Below are 18,485 nucleotides of genomic sequence, written 5' to 3' on the forward strand. Positions count from 1 at the left end.
TTTCACTGTGTGATTCAGTATTTCTTAATGCTGTTTCTGTTTAATACTTGGAGTAAAATATATGTCAAGTAGCACCACATTGCGGGCTTCCCAGGTAACTCAGCTGATAAAGAATCTGTCTGCAATGCAGGAGACCCCAGTTCAATTCCTGGGTCAGGAAGATCTACTGGAGAAGGAATAGGCTACCCACTCCAGTATTCTTGGGCTTTCCTGGTGGTTCAGCTGGTAAAGAATCTGCCTAAAATGAGGGAGGCCTGGGTTTGATCCCTAGGCTGGGACAATCCCCTGGAGAAGGGAATGGCTACTCACTTCAGTATTCTGGCCTGGAGAATTCCATGGACTGTATAGTCCATGGGGTCGCAGAGTTAGACACGACTGAGCGACTTTCACTCACTCACTTAGCACTACATTGCACTTCTTGGAAAATGTTGCCTTAAAGTAGATAGATAAAAAGACAATATGGAGATGCTAATAATCATAATAACAGTTACCATATATTGGAGTATTTTCTACTATATACTACATGTATGCATATAATACATATGTTGGAGTGTTGCCAACAACATATAGTCAGAGGTATGGTTTTTCCAGTAATTATATACAGATGTGAGAGATGGACCATAAAGAAGGCTGAGTGCCAAAGAACTGATGCTTTCAAATTGCGGTGCTGGAGAAGACTCTTGGGAGTCCCTTGGACAGCAAGGAGAACAAATCAGTCAATCCCAAAAGAAATCAACCCTGGATATTCATTGAAAGGGCTAATGCTGAAGCTGAAGTTTCAATACTTTGGCCACCTGATGGGAAGAACTGACTCATTGGAAACTACCCTGATTTGGGGAAAGATTGACGGCAGGAGGAGAAGTGGACAACAGAGGATGAAATGGTTGGATGGCATAAGTGACTGGATGGACATGAGACTGAGCAAGCTCCAGGAGTTGGTGATATATGCATATGTATGTATATATATAATGAATATGTGCATATAATGTCTATATAATGTCTATATAATGTCTATTTAATAGAAGACTGTACTTTGCTGTGCAGTAGTAATTAATGTGACATTATAAATCAAGCATACCTCGATAAAATAATTTTTTCTATAAAAGCAAAAGAAAAGAAAATACCCTCAACTCATCTCTGGTGATTGAAGTCACCAGAGATTAGGTCACTAGGACTTACCTCTTATTAGGTCACTTACCTCTGGGCAGTTACCTCTACGGTTGATAGGAGTTACCTCTGGGGAGGGGAATTGACAAGAAAGAGGTGCAGAGGAAGTTTCTGTAGTGAACGAAATAAACTTATCTTGATCTGAAGATACAGATTATATCTACTAATACGAGGTGCTCAGACACTTCAGTTTAGTTCAGTTCAGTTGCTCAGTCATGTCCGACTCTTTGCGACCCCATGAATGGCAGCACACCAGGCCTCCCTGTCCATCACCAAATCCCAGAGTTCACTCAAATTCATGTCCATCAAGTCGGTGATGCCATCCAGCCATCTCATCCTCTGTCGTCCCCTTCTCCTCCTGCCCCCAATCCCTCCCAGCATCAGTCTTTTCCAATGAGTCAACTCTTCGCATGAGGTGGCTAAAGTACTGGAGTTTCAGCTTTAGCATCATTCCTTCCAAAGAAATCCCAGGGCTGATCTCCTTTAGAATGGACTGGTTGGATCTCCCTGCAGTCCAAGGGTCAAGAGTCTTCTCCAACACCACAGTTCAAAAGCATCAATTCTTCGGCACTCAGCTTTCTTCACAGTCCAACTCTTGCATCCATACATGACCACTGGAAAAACCATAGCCTTGACTAAACGGACCTTTGTTGGCAAAGCAATGTCTCTGCTTTTCAATATGCTATCTAGGTTGGTCATAACTTTTCTTCCAAAAAGTAAGCGTCTTTTAATTCCATGGCTGCAATCACCATCTGCAGTGATTTTGGAGCCCCAAAAAATAAAGTCTGACACTGTATCCACTGTTTCCCCATCTATTTGCCATGAAGTGATGGGACCAGATGCCATGATCTTCGTTTTCTGAATGTTGAGCTTTAAGCCAACTTTTTCACTCTCCTCTTTCACTTTCATCAAGAGGCTTTTTAGTTGCTCTTCACTTTGCCATAAGGGTGGGGTCATCGGCATATCTGAGGTTATTGATATTTCTCCCAGAAATCTTGATTCCAGCTTGTGCTTCTTCCAGCCCAGCGTTTCTCATGATGTACTCTGCATAGAAGTTAAATAAGCAGGGTGACAATATACAGCCTTGACATACTCCTTTTCCTATTTGGAACCAGTCTGTTGTTCCATGTCCAGTTCTAACTGTTGCTTCCTGACCTGCATACAGATTTCTCAAGAGGCAGGTTAGGTGGTCTGGTATTCCCATCTCTTTCAGAATTTTCCACAGATTGTTGTAATCCACACAGTCAAAGGCTTTGGCATAGTCAATAAAGCAGAAATAGATGTTTTTCTGGAACTCTCTTGCTTTTTTGATGATCCAGTGGATGTTGGCAACTTGATCTCTGGTTCCTCTGCCTTTTCTAAAACCAGCTTGAACATCTGGAAGTTCATGGTTCACGTATTGCTGAACCCTAGCTTGGAGAATTTTAAGCATTATTTTACTAGCGTGTGAGATGAGTGCAATTGTGTGGTAGTTTGAGCATTCTTTGTCATTGCCTTTCTTTGGGATTGGAATGAAAACTGTACCTTTTCCAGTCCTGCGGCCACTGCTGAGTTTTCCAAATTTGCTGGCATATTGAGTGCAGCACTTTCACAGCATCATTTTTCAGGATTTGAAATAGCTCAATAGGAATTCCATCACCTCCACTAGCTTTGTTCGTAGTGATGCTTTCTAAGGCTCACTTGACTTCACATCCCAGGGTGTCTGGCTCCAAGTGAGTGATCACACCATCATGATTATCTTGGTCGTGAAGATATTTTTTGTACAGTTTTTCTGTGTATTCTTGCCACCTCTTCTTAATATCTTCTGCTTCTGTTAGGTCCATACCATTTCTGTCCTTTATCGAGCCCATCTTTGCATGAAACGTTCCCTTGGTATCTTTTATTTTCTTTAAGAGATCTCTAGTCTTTCCCATTCTGTTGTTTTCCTCTATTTCTTTGCATTCATCACTGAGGAAGGCTTTCTTATCTCTCCTTGCTATTCTTTGGAACTCTATATCCAGATGCTTGTATCTTTCCTTTTCTCCTTTGCTTTTCACTTCTTTTCACTTATGTGTATATATATACACATATATACAAAACTTAACCAAGCTATACACTTAAGATTTGTGCTTTTTATTCTATCTAAATTATACCTCAATAAAGTATCAGGGGAACAGTCTGTAGCTCTATACACAAGCTAACATTCCTCCGATTAGAACTGTTAGTTGACAAGCTTTCTTAGAATTCCACTGCATACTGGAGTTGAAGAATGCCCTACTGTGCTTGGGTGGCTTTCATTGCTTCAAATTATAGTCTTGGGCCTCTTTCTTAATTACATCTTTCCTCCCAAGACATTCTAATACACTTGTGGTCAGAGGTTCTGTCTCATCTGTCTATCTTCAGTGTGTCTTCCACTGAGCCTTACACATAGTGAGTGAAGTTAAAGTCGCTCAGTTGTGTCCGACTCTCTGCAACCCTATGGACTATACAGTCCATGGAATTCTCCAGGCCAGAATTCTGGAGCAGGTAGCCTTTCCCTTCTCCAGGGGATCTTCCCAACCCAGGGATGGAAGCCAGGTTTCCCGCATTGCAGGTGGATTCTTTACCAGCTGAGCCACAAGGGAAGCCCAAGAATACTGGAGTGGGTAGCCTATCCCTTCTCCAGCAGATCTTCCCTACCCAGGAATCGAACCGGGGTCCCCTGCATTGCAGGTGGATTCTTTACCAGCTGAGCTATGAGGGAAGCCCTAGTCCTCATAAACAGTGGCTGGATCAAATTTTCATGTTTTCATGTGCTAATTAAATAAATATGTCATGATAGTTTAATAAAGAGTTAAAATTGTAAAGTAAAAAAAATAATGATAACAAATAAATAAAATTTTAAAAAGAGTTAAAATCAGATTTAAAATCGACAAATGCAGCTTTATTCTCATTTATTTTCAAAGACCACCTCCTACCCCTCATGACTGAAATTCAAGCCAACACAGTTGGAAGGAAAGAAAAGAAGGACAAGTCAAGCTTCATCTAAACAATCCTCTAATTTTGCATGAACAGCTCCTAATGGAAGAATTACTTAAAGTTCAATTTGTAATTATTGTACTTTGGAAGATGAAAACAGAAGAACAAAAGTCAAGCTTTATTATTAATTATGAGTCCAATGGCAATTTTTTAAAAAAAAGGAAAAGTTACAATGCTATACTGGCCACTGTCTGTAAAGCTTCAGTTCCAAATACTAATGAACTTTGTCCCTAAAAAAGAAAAAAAAAAATACTGAGCCAATACAATATTGGTCATTGAGCTTACAATGAGTGGTCTCAGGAGTAATTAAGCTTGTAAAAAATAACCCCTAGTTCACAAGTAATGGCCCTGGGGGCACAGGCAGGTGAGAAGAATGGATTCTGATGGGCAGAGTCTTGTTCTTAGATGGAACCACAAGAATGCTGCTCTTTCTTTTAGCGACAGTTCTTTAAAATCCAAATTGACTCTAGATGGCTTGGTGCTCCCTTTGGGGGAAGATATCTGAAAATGGGAGCCTTGCAGTATGGTCCTATATGATTCTCTTTCATCTCAAGGAAGAATACTCAGCCTCTTAAAGTACTCTGACCAGGGACCAAGGGTGAAAACTGAGGTGGCAGGGGAGACCAAGGGCGAAGAAGGAAGTACGATGGAAATTAAGTACCACAGCGTCCTTCTTTGACTATGCTTTCTTAACCCTTACATGCAACATATGTCTATTTTCCTTTTTAAAAGAGCTCAGTGTCAGAGCCAAGTTAATAATTGGACTACCAGGGAAGCCCAAGTTAATAACAGCTATTGTTTACTGAGTATGGGCTTTGCAGGAGACACCAGGAGTAAAGAACCCATCTGCCAATGCAGGAAAGGCAAGAGACATCATCTCAATCCCTGGGTCGGGAAGATCCCCAGGAGTGGGAAGTGGCAACCCACTCCAGTATTCTCACCTAGAAAATTCTATGGACCGAGGAGCCTGGCAGGCTACAGTCTATGGGGTCACAAAGTGTCAGACACAACAAGCACACACTCACACACAATCACACATTTAAGTATGGACTATGTGCCATGTACTGTCATCATACCATTCAATTTACAGAATCCTATGTAATCTTTTTGAAATAGATATTATCCCCATTTCATAGGTAAGAAAACCAATAGGCTCAAATAAGTTTATTGACAATGGCCAATAGGGCTTCCTCATGGCTCAGAGGGTAAAGAATCTGCTTGCTATGTGAGAGACATGGTTTCGATCCCTTGAATGGGAAGATTTCCTGGAGAAGGGAACGGCAACCCACTCCAGTATTCTTGCCTGGAGAATTCCATAGACAGAGGAGCCTGGTGGGCTGTAGTCCATGAGGTCACAAAGAGTCAGACATAGAGACTAACATTTTCACTTTTCGCATGACCAGTAAGTCATACAGCTGAGATATGAACCCAGTCCACCTGACTCCAAAGCACAAATAAGTTTGGAAAGATTGCAATCTCTCAGATCACTGTAGGAACCAATAAGGATTTCTATTATATAGAAAATTCATGGAAAGCCTATTCAAGACCAATGACCTTTCCCCAACAACTGAAAAGATGACAATAATTCCTGGGCTGAGTGTTATTGTTGGAAAACACAACCAAAGGGAACCATCTCACAGACTTATCAGACCAATTTCAAAAGTTAAGCTTCTCAGAATCCACTGAACAACCAAAGGAAGACAATGCTTATAACATCTTTAGAGCTCATCATTCAATTTTCAGAGCATTTATGGCAGATCACTGTAATATTTTCCTCTGGAATTGTTCAGATTTCCTGATTTGTTGAGTACCAGACTCTATGAGGCCAGAAAAAAAAATCACAAAGTGAATCTATATCATCTTCTCTTACTTGAAAACAAATGAAAACCTCTGTGCTACAAAGATTTTCCTTTTCCTCTCCCTGGGGAATTTGACAGTATCTACAAAACTCATTTCATTACATACTTGCAAGTGTTCCATAGGGATAATCACTCAGGGCACCTTGGGTTAACACAATGCTAGTTTTTCTCTTTTTCTAAGTATTTTCTGGCCACCTGAGCTAGGGCGATGCTGCTCTTATCATGGCCTCTTTGACTGCAACCTAATCTCTCCATCTTGCAAGCGACTAATAACTATTCAGTATGAAAGATCCCTAGTGAAAGGTGAGGTTAAAACATGTGTCAAATGTGTTCATTGCATACCAGATCAGCATTTGTGCTTGTTCTTAGTCGAAGGTTCAGTGAAAGGGAAGACAAAACACGGGGCAAAAGAAAAAAAAAGAGCCGTCTGCTGTAGACTAAGTGTTTATGTCTCAAAATTCATATGTTGAGGTTTAATCCCCCAGTTCCCAAAGTGATAGAATTTGGAAGTGTGGCCTTTGAGAGGTAATTAGGTTTCAGTGAGGTCATGGGGGTGGAGTCCCCAAGATGAGATTTATGGCATGATAGTGCTTCATTGGGAGAAGGAAATGGCAACCCACTCCAGTATTCTTGTCTGGAAAATCCCCATGTACAGAGGAGTCTGGCAGGCTACAGTCCATGGGGTCACAAAGAGTCAGACACTACTGAGCAACTAAGCCTAGGGCTTCCCTGCTGGCTCAGACAATAAAGAATTTGCCTGCAATGTGGAAGGCCTGGGTTCCATCCCTGGGTCAGGAAGATTCCCTGGAAAAAGGAATGGCTACCCACTCCAGTATTCTTGTCTGGAGAATTTCATGGACAGAGGAGCCTGGCAGGTTGTAGTCCATGGGGGTCACAAAGAGTAAGACATGACTGAGAATACACACACACACATACACACACACACACACACACACACACACACACACAGAGGAATATTACAAAGCCATAACAAAGACTGATCTACTAACTTTCACTTTCAGGAGGATGAAGAGTCCAGAAGTCTCCCAAGTTTGTACGAACACCTTGAGAATGTTGTCTATGAACCAGGAAGTGGACTCTCACCAGACACTGGTATCAGCTGGTACCTTGATCTTAGACTTTCAGCCTCCAGAATTATGAGAAATAAACGTTTACTATTTTAGCCACCTAATTGATGGTATCTTTATTATAGCAGCCTGAACTGCTAAAGATGCCATCATGTAAGCAGAGTAGTGAGTAGTATAGAATACAGAATTTCAGAGTCAGTGTGGTCCGGGTTCAGTCTCTGCCCATCTCACTTTCTGAAGACCCATCATTAAGAAGGTTATTTAACTTTAGAAGAGTAAAAATGAATACTAATCAAACTTCTACTACACACCAAATGTTCTTCCAGTTCTCAAAGCAACTCAGCAAAGGGTACTTACTACTAATTCCCACTTTGCGCATGAGGAAGTTAAAATGATCTGATTTGCTCAGAGTTACATGGCTAGTAAACAGCTGAACCAGGATTTGAACAAATAACCTAAATTCCTGCATGGTCCCTGTAAACATGCTATTCTTGTTGGGCTGTGTACTATTAGAATGTTATCAGTAATGTTCACACCAAAATAAATGAGTAAAAGTCCTTTTTTTTTTTTTTTCAGAAAAAATAAATAAAATCCTCCATGGTGGCACAGAAAAAATGAGGATGGAAATAAAGACAACTCCTATACACAACTTCCCAGGGACCCTGAATGAATGCCCTCATAGTAGCACAGGGTGAAATTCAAACATCTAAAAATTGGCCTCACTCTCTAGCATGACTGTGAAAAAAAAAAAAAAAATACAGGCACTTCCCCGTGGTCCAGTGGTTAAGACTCCATGCTTTCAATGCAGGGGATACAGGTTCTATCCCTGGTCGAGGAACTAAGATCCCAGATGCTGAGCGGTACAGCCAAATGATTTAAGGAAATTAAAATTTTAAAAAATAACAAGTGTAGGGACATATGTAGAGAAATTGGAACTCTTGTGCACTGCCGATTGAACTGTGGAAAACAGCACGGTGGTTCCTCAAAAATTAGAGAAAGAGGTACCACTTAATTCAGCAAGTCTGCTTCTAACTATAAACCCAAAAGAATTAAAGGCAGAATCTCAGAGAAATACTTCTATACCACATTCATAGCAAAGTGATTCACAATAGCTAAAACGTGGACGCAAGACAAGTGCTCATCTACCAATGAATGAATAAGCAAAGTGTGGTCCATACAAGCAGTGGCGTATTATTCAGCCTTCAAAAGGAAGGAAACTCTGACACACGCTACAACATGGATGAACCTTGAGGACATCATGCTAACTGAAACAAGTCACTTCCAAAAGGACAAATAATGCTAAGATTTGATTTATATGAGGTCCCTAGAGTGACCAAAATCATAGAGACAAGATACTTTTTGTGTTGTGATAGCCAGAAGCTATCAGGGTGGAGAGTTACTATTCAACAAGTATAGATATTCCGTTTCATAAGATACAAAGCGTTCTGGAAATGGAGGGTGGTGATGGTTGCACAACAGTATGAAGGTACTTAATACCACGGTACACTTAGAAGTGTTATAATAAATTTTGTGTTATGTACATTTTGCCATGGGCTTCCCAGGTGGCACTACTGGTAAAGAACCTGCCTGCCAATGCAGGAGACATAAGAGATGGGTTTTAATCCCTGGGTATGCAAGAATCCCTGGAGATAGGCATGACTACCCACTCCAGTATTCTTGCCTGGAGAATCCCCATGGACAGAGGAGCCTGGTGGGCTACAATCCATAGGGTTATAGAGAGACAGACACAACTGAAGCGCCTGAGCATAAGCATGTAGTTTGCCACAATTAAAGAAATTCATGAAAAGAAATGGTTTAAGAGACTTCCAGGGTGGTCCAGTGGCTAAGATTTCAAACACACAGCACAGCATCCCAGGTTCAGTCCCTGGTAAGGGAACTAGATCCCACATGCCACAGCTAAGATGGGAACTCTCAAGTGCTGCAGACAAGATCTGGTACAGTAAACTAAATAATAAATAACTTAAAATGAATTGGTTCTGATTTCAACCAAGAACTCTGATTAGTAGAGACTGGCACCAGGTAGACAGTCTACTTTTGATTCCAGCCCTTTGCACTGAGGCTGCCACCTAATGAATAAATCATGAAGTCATCCAGGACTCTTTCCTTTCCCATCAGTCCTCTCATCCTGGCAGCCACCATGGCATCTGTTCTTCTTCTCACAGGTTTTTCAGATCATTTTCTGCTCTAAGTTAACACATCTCCTTAGTTTACACCCTTATTGACTCTTGGGTGGCTCACCTCTCATGTCTCATTTCCTCCAAGCCATCTTCCCAACTGTAGCCAGAAAGATCTTTACAAAGACCTAGAGCAATCTTTCCTCTGATTATGCATCTCTTGTGTGTATGCTCAGTCATGAATGGCTCTTTGCAGCCCCTTGGACCATAGCCCACCAGCTTCCTCTGTCCATGAATTTCCTAGGCAAGAATACTGGAGCATGTTGCCATTTCCTACCCCAGGGGATCTTCCCGACCTGGGGATCAAACCCATGTCTCCTGCATTTCCTGCATTGGCAGGTGGATTCTTTACCACTAGTGTCACCTGGGAAGCCCATACATCCCTTAAAAGGCTACTGTCTAGGATTTTAAAAATCCAAGTTTCTTGTGCTAGTATTAAAAGTACAATTTCACTCTTCCTCTGTTTTAAAATTCATCGCACACCACCTCTGTCCTCTAGATAATGTTTCAGAGACCCTGAGATGGGTATAGTTCTCTCCAGGCCTATGTCATTACACACACACACACACACACACACACACACACACCACACCCTTTCACTTGTCCGGAATGGTCTTCATCTTTTTTGCATTTGGAGAATTCCTATTCCTTCTTACATTGCAGCATAAATGTCACCTCCTCCAGAAATCCTGTCTTGCCAAAGTTGATCCTTCCCTTGCCTATGCTACCTCCAGAAAGCATGTGAACTTATAGACTTCTTGGCACAGTGTCCAATGCATCATAAGCACTCAGTAAGTTGTTGGCATTTTATGATTATTATTATTACTATTTTCTAGAGTGTTTAACTTGTTTACTGGATTACCTCTACTGTAAGCCTCTCAGTATTTTAAAAATAGCAACTGATTAGTATTACTTATCTCTATGCCCATCATCTCAGGCTAAAACCCAGTGCAGAGGAGGTATAGCAAGAAAAGAAGGTTCAGAGCAGCTCTTATTTGGGACTTCCCTGGCCATCCAGTGGTTAAGAATCTGCCTTGCAATGCAGGGGACGCAGGTTCGAGCCCTCATCAGGGACCTGAGATCCCATATGCTACAGGCCAACTATCCCCAGACACCACTGCCACTGAAGCCCATGCACAATTAGAGAGTCTGTGCACTGACGCAAAAAATATAACAGAAGGCAATGAAGATCCTGGGCCACAGCTAAGACCTGATGCAGCCAAATAAATAAATAACTTTTTTTTTAAAAAAAAAAGAACAGCTCTTGATTCAATCTCTTCTTCATCAAGAGAAGGAACGACTAATCTCATTGTATTCCAGGCTCCAGGACAATGATTGAGCCATGGGTCCAGTGGACAGCATCACTCTTTCTCTGCATGGTCTATCCAAGCAGCCACATTGTACCAATCAGCCAGTGAGGCCATACTGAGCCCTTTTCTTTCATCCTTATGCACATCCTAGGACTTGCCCAGCATCTGTCCAATTGCTATAGTAGAATCTGGGGGGGTTAGAAGTTAATAGAGGTCCCAACAGATTCTTATGTAAGGCCACATTCTTCAGGCCACTCTAGCACTGTATTTTGAAACAATGGCTCTCAATAGAATCTTCGCCAAGTAATGAAATGGTGCCTTGTTTCCTGTTGACTATAATTTTATGTGAATATTCCACTCCAGAAGTCATATGAAGAAAGAAGGACATTTCTGCCGTAGGGAAGAATTTCCCAGAATGTCTTTATTTTATATGTTCTAACAGTACCTTGGTTGTCCCTGGTGGCTCAGTAGTAAAGAATCCATCTGCCATGGCGGGAGACACAGGTTCGATCCCTGGGTCAGGAAGATCCCCTGGAGAAGGAAATGGCAACCTATTCTAGTATTCTTGCCTGGAAAATCCCATGGACAGAAGAAGCCTGGCGGGTTCCAGTCCATGGGGTCACAAGAGTCAGATATGACTTAGTGACTAAACAACAACAAACAGTACCTTGGTCCCATCCTTAATTTGAAGGCTAGAAACCCAATGAATGTCTATTAATTTGCATTTACTGGGAAGCAAATTGTTAATGGACCCTGGGCAGTAGTAAAACACTCCCACAAGAACTGCACACTCGGAAGGCTCATCCTGTGTACCATTTGCACAGCAAGAGAACACATACCCAATTTCTGTCCAAGCAAAGTTTACTACCTAGCCTTGAAGCTTTCTACTCTTAAGTCTACAGAAGATTTCAGAGGCTTAATCCTTAAGATTAACACTATATCAGGAGCATAAAGGCAATATGTGCATAAACTTAATGACAAACATATAATCAATGTTTCATAATGTTTTTAGAATAAGAGAATATATAAGGTTTACACTGTGATTTCTTTTCCAGGCTTCATAAATAAACAATGACTCATTTTTCCCTCATGTTCAACAATTTATAGACAGATCTTTAAGTAAAGCATTCTCATTCATTACTAATTCACTGTATAATGCACAATAATAAGTGAATATAGCTCAAGCATGATCATTTAACATATTAATAAAGCATCAGTGCAATTTAAAGCAACAACCTTCTCACTTAACACAAATAATCTCTGGATAAGAAACCAGGAGAAGTAAGCATGAGAGACCAATACCCAAAAGATGTATATGTGTAGTTGCTTCAGTCATATCCAACTCTTTGCAACCCTATGGACTGTAGCCAACCAGGCTCCTTCACCCATGGGATTCTTAAGGCACAAACACTGGAGTGGGCTGCCGCCATGTCCTTCTCCAGGGGATCTTCCCAACTCAGGGATAGAACCCATGTCTCTTACATCTCCTGCATTGGCAGGAAGGTTCTTTACCACTAGCACCACCCCCAGAAACCCCCATTCGTCACAAGGGAACCAGAAGAAAATAACGAAGCACCAGTCACTAGAGGCAGATTGTCAGAGTCACTGTTGCACACCCTGGGAACAACCAACTCCCTCATTCCTCCCAGTGGCAGGAAGAATCAGCTTTGTTTTCCCATCACAAAAGCCAGAATCATCAATACGGCCAGGGTACAGAACCTTCCCAGGGAAGGCTTTTGCAGGCTATGATTTCAAGCCTGACACGATGACCCATTGTACAATCTTATGGGAAATTAGATGGGAGCTCTTTGCTGAGAACAGAATTAACCCTTGTCATTTAATATTTCATGCCATCCTGGCAGCTCCCTAACAAGAACAAATGGCTATAGCCGAAATGAATCTTATTTATCCTGAGTGGGATTTCATGATAAGGATAGCAGAGCAGTGTGTATCCTGAAACATAACAGACCAGCAGTGGTTAGTGAGGTATCATTATATTTGTCATGCAGTGGAAAAAAAAATTAATGTTCACACTTTTGGAAACACAGGAAAAACAGCTATTGTCCCAGCTTAAAATGGAAAATTAAACTGGGGAGAATAACTCCCCCCTTTTTTTCCCTAGAGGGCAGGGTCTAGTAAGAGGGGGAAAGTGAATTACTTTAGGGAAGATATGCATTTTTAAGGTAGGATGGCTAGTTTCCTGGGTTTTTGATTTCCATAACCCTGCTTCCTTTGCTGTTCTCCACCAAAAGAACATCTGTTTTATGAGCTGAGCTTTGCCAGCTCTTCCTCCTCATTTTTCAGATGATGAACTGCCTCTGCGTTGTGATTTATGAACCTCAGAGATCCCATGGTGAGCTTGTCTGGCTAGAGAATGCAGCACTTCTGTTTTCTGTTTCAGTTGGCAAAAATTCTGGTCATGCAAGGCTCTAGATAAAGCAGAATGAAGTGAGCTCCAGTTGGATGCGAGATGTGAATTGTGACATAAATGACTAGCTGACAACCAAAGACTGGGTCTTCCCTTGCCAAGTGTGGAATTGCTGCTGAGGACTATCTGCCCATCCAAAGACTACTTAACCCAGCATTCTTTGCAGCTAGGTGGGGGCCACGTGACTTGTTCTCACCAATGGAATGTGAGTAGAAGTGACATCCATTTCCTCCAGTACAAAGTGAGTAAGAAGCACATATGCTTTCTCCACCTTCTTTTTCTCCATCAACCAACAGAGAGAGGAGTCTGAGGCCCAAGAAGAGGGCAGAGCTATGAGATAGAAGGAGCCTGGGTCCCTGAGTGACTTCACGGAATGCTGTCCATTGACAAAGGTGATGAAAAATAAGCAAGAAATAAGTGAGTGAAACCACTGAGATTTCAGGGACTCTATGTGACAGCTGCTAATATTGATTAATACACAAACCAATCTACTTGGTAGAATGGAGATGAAAACTGGAAGGCCTGATCATGATCCTGGCTTGGTTGATTGGTAATTCAGGGCAAAACTTATGTGTTTCACACCTCTCATATCACCATCTTCTTTTCCCTCCTATGACAAGCAAGAAAGGTGGGAGAAAGGGAGAGACAAAGGAAGAAAGGAAGGAAGGAGGAAGGGAGACATGAAGGAGGGAAGGGAGGAGAGAAAGAAAGAAGGGTAATTGTGTAGGACCCATAGGGGTCTTTCTAGGGCAGAACCCCTCATATCCTCTGCTTTAGCTCTTCTCTGGAGTCCCTAGATATAACAGTATCTTATGCACGTTTCCTGAATTAGTTTACAAATGCTAAGAAGCCCTCACCAAATGGGAGATGCTAACTATTTGATGGCCATGAGCATATAGCCCCCAGGCCTACTGAACACTGATCATTGGCACCATCCTGACCTCACCATCAACCAATTAGAGAATTGTGCACAGTCTGATCAAAGACCCTGGGATGCCCCTCCCTCATCTGGCCTTTAAAAATGCTTTGCTGAAACCCATCAAGGAGTTTGGGCTTTTTGAGTATTAGCTGTCCTGGACTCCTTATTTGGTGCCTTGAAATAAATGCTGCATTTACCTTCATGACAACCTGGTGTCAGTAGACTGGCTTTACTGAGTACACCTGAGCATACCCATTTGATTTGGTAATGGAATGAAGGAAGAAAGAAACGTAAGTTAGTTCTTTTAGCAACCAACTCCACAAGAATCTCCAGTGACTTCCCACCAAACTGGGAAGTGGGTCAGATTCAAAATTCCAAGTTCTGTGTTACATCCTGATCCTACCAAGAAACTCCTTTTATGATGGACAAAATAGAAAGCTCCCTAGGTCTAACCAAATGCCAGAAGCAGTGGAGTGATACAAAGGGCATGCTGGATGGACAAAGAGAATACCCCAACCACTGAGGCCAGAGCATACCAATCAATGGAGACACACAAGCCAGAGAGAAGGAATATTACCCCATGAAGGAAAAGATGATTTCCAAAGTAGGCCAAGACATCAGTTCCTACTTCCCAGGACAAGGAACTCCAATATGATATCCAGTAAGATATTGACAATCTCCAAGTGGAAACTCCAGATTGAATAGCTCCTTCAATTTCTTAACAGCCATGCTCAGCCTGTACTGAAATGACACCATCATATAGTTAGAAAAGGACTCCTTAGCTGTCAGATGGTTTCACCTCTACCAGGAAACTCCAAAGTGCCACCTTTCCTAAAAGGAAGCAAATTGCGAATGCTTAAACATTTGAGGGCTCAATTATCACGTTGGCCCCTGCAATTAGGAAATGACATCCACTAATTGGGTAACTGTGTACCTAAGTGCCTTATTTGTGGGCAAATTGAAGGCATGATATATGCAAATCAACCTGCATGTAATTGTTGTCCCATTAAACCTAATAGTCACTGCATGTCAATCACAAGGATGCCAATCATACGCACCTCCTTCTGAGTGAATCCTTTTAGCCAAAGTGTTTCTTGATAGTTGAATCTCACTAATGAAATTATATGAAATAATAATGTATAGTTTCTATGACATCTAGTCATAAATACGAATCATGTCTTTCTCCTGGAGAAAATGAGAGCCATCTGAGCTGGGTATTCTTACCAGTGGTTAATTCTGCCTTCCTCAGTTCTTCCTCCTTGGAAGAAAAGCTATGACAAATCTAGACAGTGTATTAAAAAGCAGAGACATCATTTTGCTGACACAAGTCCATATAGTCAAAGCTACAGTTTTTCCAGTAGTCATGTAAGGATGTGAGAGTTAAGCCATAAAGAAGGCTGAGAACCAAAGAACTGATGTTTTCCAACTGTGGTGCTGGTGAAGACTTGAGAGTCCCTTGGGCAGCAAAGAGATCAAACCAGTTAACCCCAGCCAGTCAAGGAAATCAACCCTAAATATTCATTGGAAGGACTGATGCTGAAGCTGAAGTTCCAATACTTTAGCCACCTGATGTGAAGAGCCAACACATTGGAAAAGAACCTGATGCTGGGAAAGATTGAAAGCAGGACGAGAAGGGGACGACAAAGGATGAGATGGTTGGATGGCATCACCAACAAATGGACGTGAGTCTGAGCAAACTCTGGGAGATGGTGAAGAGCAGGAAAGCTTGGAGTGCTGCAGTCCATGGGTTGCAAAGAGTCAGACATGACAGCAACTAAACAACAACAGTTCTTATTGCTGAAGAAGGGGGAGACAGTCCCCGGAAAAAGAACACCTAGTAGGGGTTAAGCACATTTAAAATGTTCAAAGATTCTGTTGATGGTTCTCAATAACTACCACAGCTTAGGCTCTATGCTAAGCATTTGATACATGTCATCTTATTCAATCCTATCTAAGAGGTAGATACTACTGTTAGCCTCATTTTACAGATGAGGAAACTGAGGCACTGGGATGTTAAGAGACTTGCTCAAGGTCACAGAGCAACCCAGTGGCAGAGTCAGGATCTGAACCCACCTCTTCTTCTCCTACCTCCCAGCTCCAACCCATCCTCAAGCAGTATGGATTCCATTTCCTCCATTTCTTCCAAACCAGTTTATAGTCTCCACCTCCACTGCAGCTGTCCTGGTCACCATCATTCACCAGCTGTTTTCAAGTTCACCTCTCCTGTCCCTCAGTACAATCAGGGTGATCTTTCTATAATACAAATCTGACCATGTCACTCTTCTTCCTACAATGTTATTGCCCTCATGATGAAATTCAGATTCCTTTACTCAGCAAGCAAATCGTATCATGAGTCTTCTCACAGAATCTTGGAGTCATTCTACTCTGTTCTTCAACCAGGCAAGGGACTGGAATGGTCTTGTCAACATCTCTGGGGACCCCATGATGCCAATGCAGAGATCATCCTCACTGCACAGACCCTATCCATCCTTATGGGGCTTTTTTTCCACTTTGATTCCTAGATACCACATCTGATTTCCCCCTTCCTAATGGGCTGCTCCTTCTCGCTAACCCAGGATCCTGTTCTTGAATCACTTCCTTTCTCTACTTACAATATCCCCACCCTGTGACCCCATCCAGCACCATGGCTTTAAATCCCAGCTGATGGCTCAATGGTAAAAAACCCAAGTGCAATTCAGGAGATGTGGGTTCAATCCCTGGGTCAGGAAGATCCCCTGGAGAAGGAAATAGCAACCCACTCACTATTCTTGTCTTGGAAATTCCATGGACAGAGAAGCCTGGTGGGCTATAGTCCATGGGGTCACAAAAGAGTTGGACATGACTTAATCACTAAACATCAAACAACACAATCAGGACTTTCAAATGCAGTTCTCCAGCCCCAACTTCAATCCTTCCAGTTGCCTAGTTAAGTCTCAAATAGGGTGTCTAACAGATCTCTCAGACTTGGCCAGAAACTACTGACCTCCTCACTTGCCCCTAAACCTGTCTTTCCTGCAGTTGTCTCTCACTCAGGAAATGGCAACTCCAACATTTCTGTTGTTCAGGAGACATCTTTGCCTCCCCTGTTTCTCTCAAGTCCCACCTAAAATACATCTGTTAGTCCTGTTGGTTCTACCTTCAAAGTGTATATACAAGGGACTTCCCTGGTAGTCTAGTGATTAGGACTCCATGCTTCCACTTCAGAGCCCCAAGTCTAACCCTGGTTAGGGAACTAAGATCCCACAAGCTACAGGACATAACCAATACATGTATCTCTATATAGAGATATATGGGCTTCCCAGGTAGTGCTAGTGATAAAGAACTGCCTGCCAATGAAGCAGACATAAGAGACTTGGGCTCAATCCCTGGGTCAGAAATATGCCCTGGAGGTGGGCATGGCAACCCACTGCAGTATGCTTGCCTGGACAATCCATGGACAGAGGAGTCTGAGAGGCTACAGTCCATGGGGTCACAAAGAGTCAGACACAACTGAAGCAACTTAGCACACACATAAATGCATATAGATATATACATCTGAAATCTGACCTCTCTTCACTTCTGCCACAAGCACTGAGGTCCAAGCCACCATGCTTTCTCACCTGCAGTAGTGACACAATCTCTGTGTCTCTGTTTCCACCCTTACTCCCACCATTTAGCCTCAGATTTACAGAGAGAGCTCTCCAAAACATACATGTGGTCACTCCCCCTGCTAACACCCTTCTCCCCTCACCCCAGTGGTTTTTCTTTACAATTAGAAGAATGCTAACTCCACTCCAACCTCAGCTCTTTCCTTCCACTCTCTATACTTGCACACAAAATTATAACTGTATGTTAGCCAACCTCCTTACCATGCATATTTTATATCTTAGTTTCTTTAATCTAACTGTATCCTACAATGCATCAGATTTCTGGGTCAATATTATCCATTAAATGATAATCACCACAGTTAACCATTTACTGAGCACTTCTTGTGTGCACACCATTTTTCTCACTTGGTCCACTGCATTTTAGTACTTAGAGAAATGCAGCCAGGTCTGGAATGTCTCCACTGGGCTCAGCATAACACTCAGGTTTATCGTCCTTTGGCCAAATGTGATATCTCTGGTTAAGTCCTGTATTCACAATGAATAAAAGCAGCCGCAGCCACAGCTTTATTTGATTCCTGTCTCACTTGGCGCTGCTATCCCCCAGACTCCTGAGGATATGCTGGCCCTACCGCATGACCTTTAGCAGAAACCAAAGCCCAGTTACCAGGTGGTGATTAACTGTGTCACTGAAGCTCCATGCTGCTCTACCTCTGGATTTCAAGCCAAGTCATTCAGGTGGGAATGGAATTTCTACATTGACTTGAATTCACTACAGAGGACCAGGCAAGTCCATTCCCTGTAATTGTGGAATAAAGGATGTGTGCCAAGCTCCCCTTTACTTCTTTACAAACAGAGTTCATATTTTGTCCAGGGTAGCTGACAAACACCTTTCCCAGATTCCCTTGCAGCTATGAATGAGCATGTGACCTAGTTCC

Source organism: Ovis aries, chromosome 24, assembly GCF_016772045.2.
Source record: "Ovis aries strain OAR_USU_Benz2616 breed Rambouillet chromosome 24, ARS-UI_Ramb_v3.0, whole genome shotgun sequence".
Classification (NCBI taxonomy): Eukaryota; Metazoa; Chordata; class Mammalia; order Artiodactyla; family Bovidae; genus Ovis; species Ovis aries.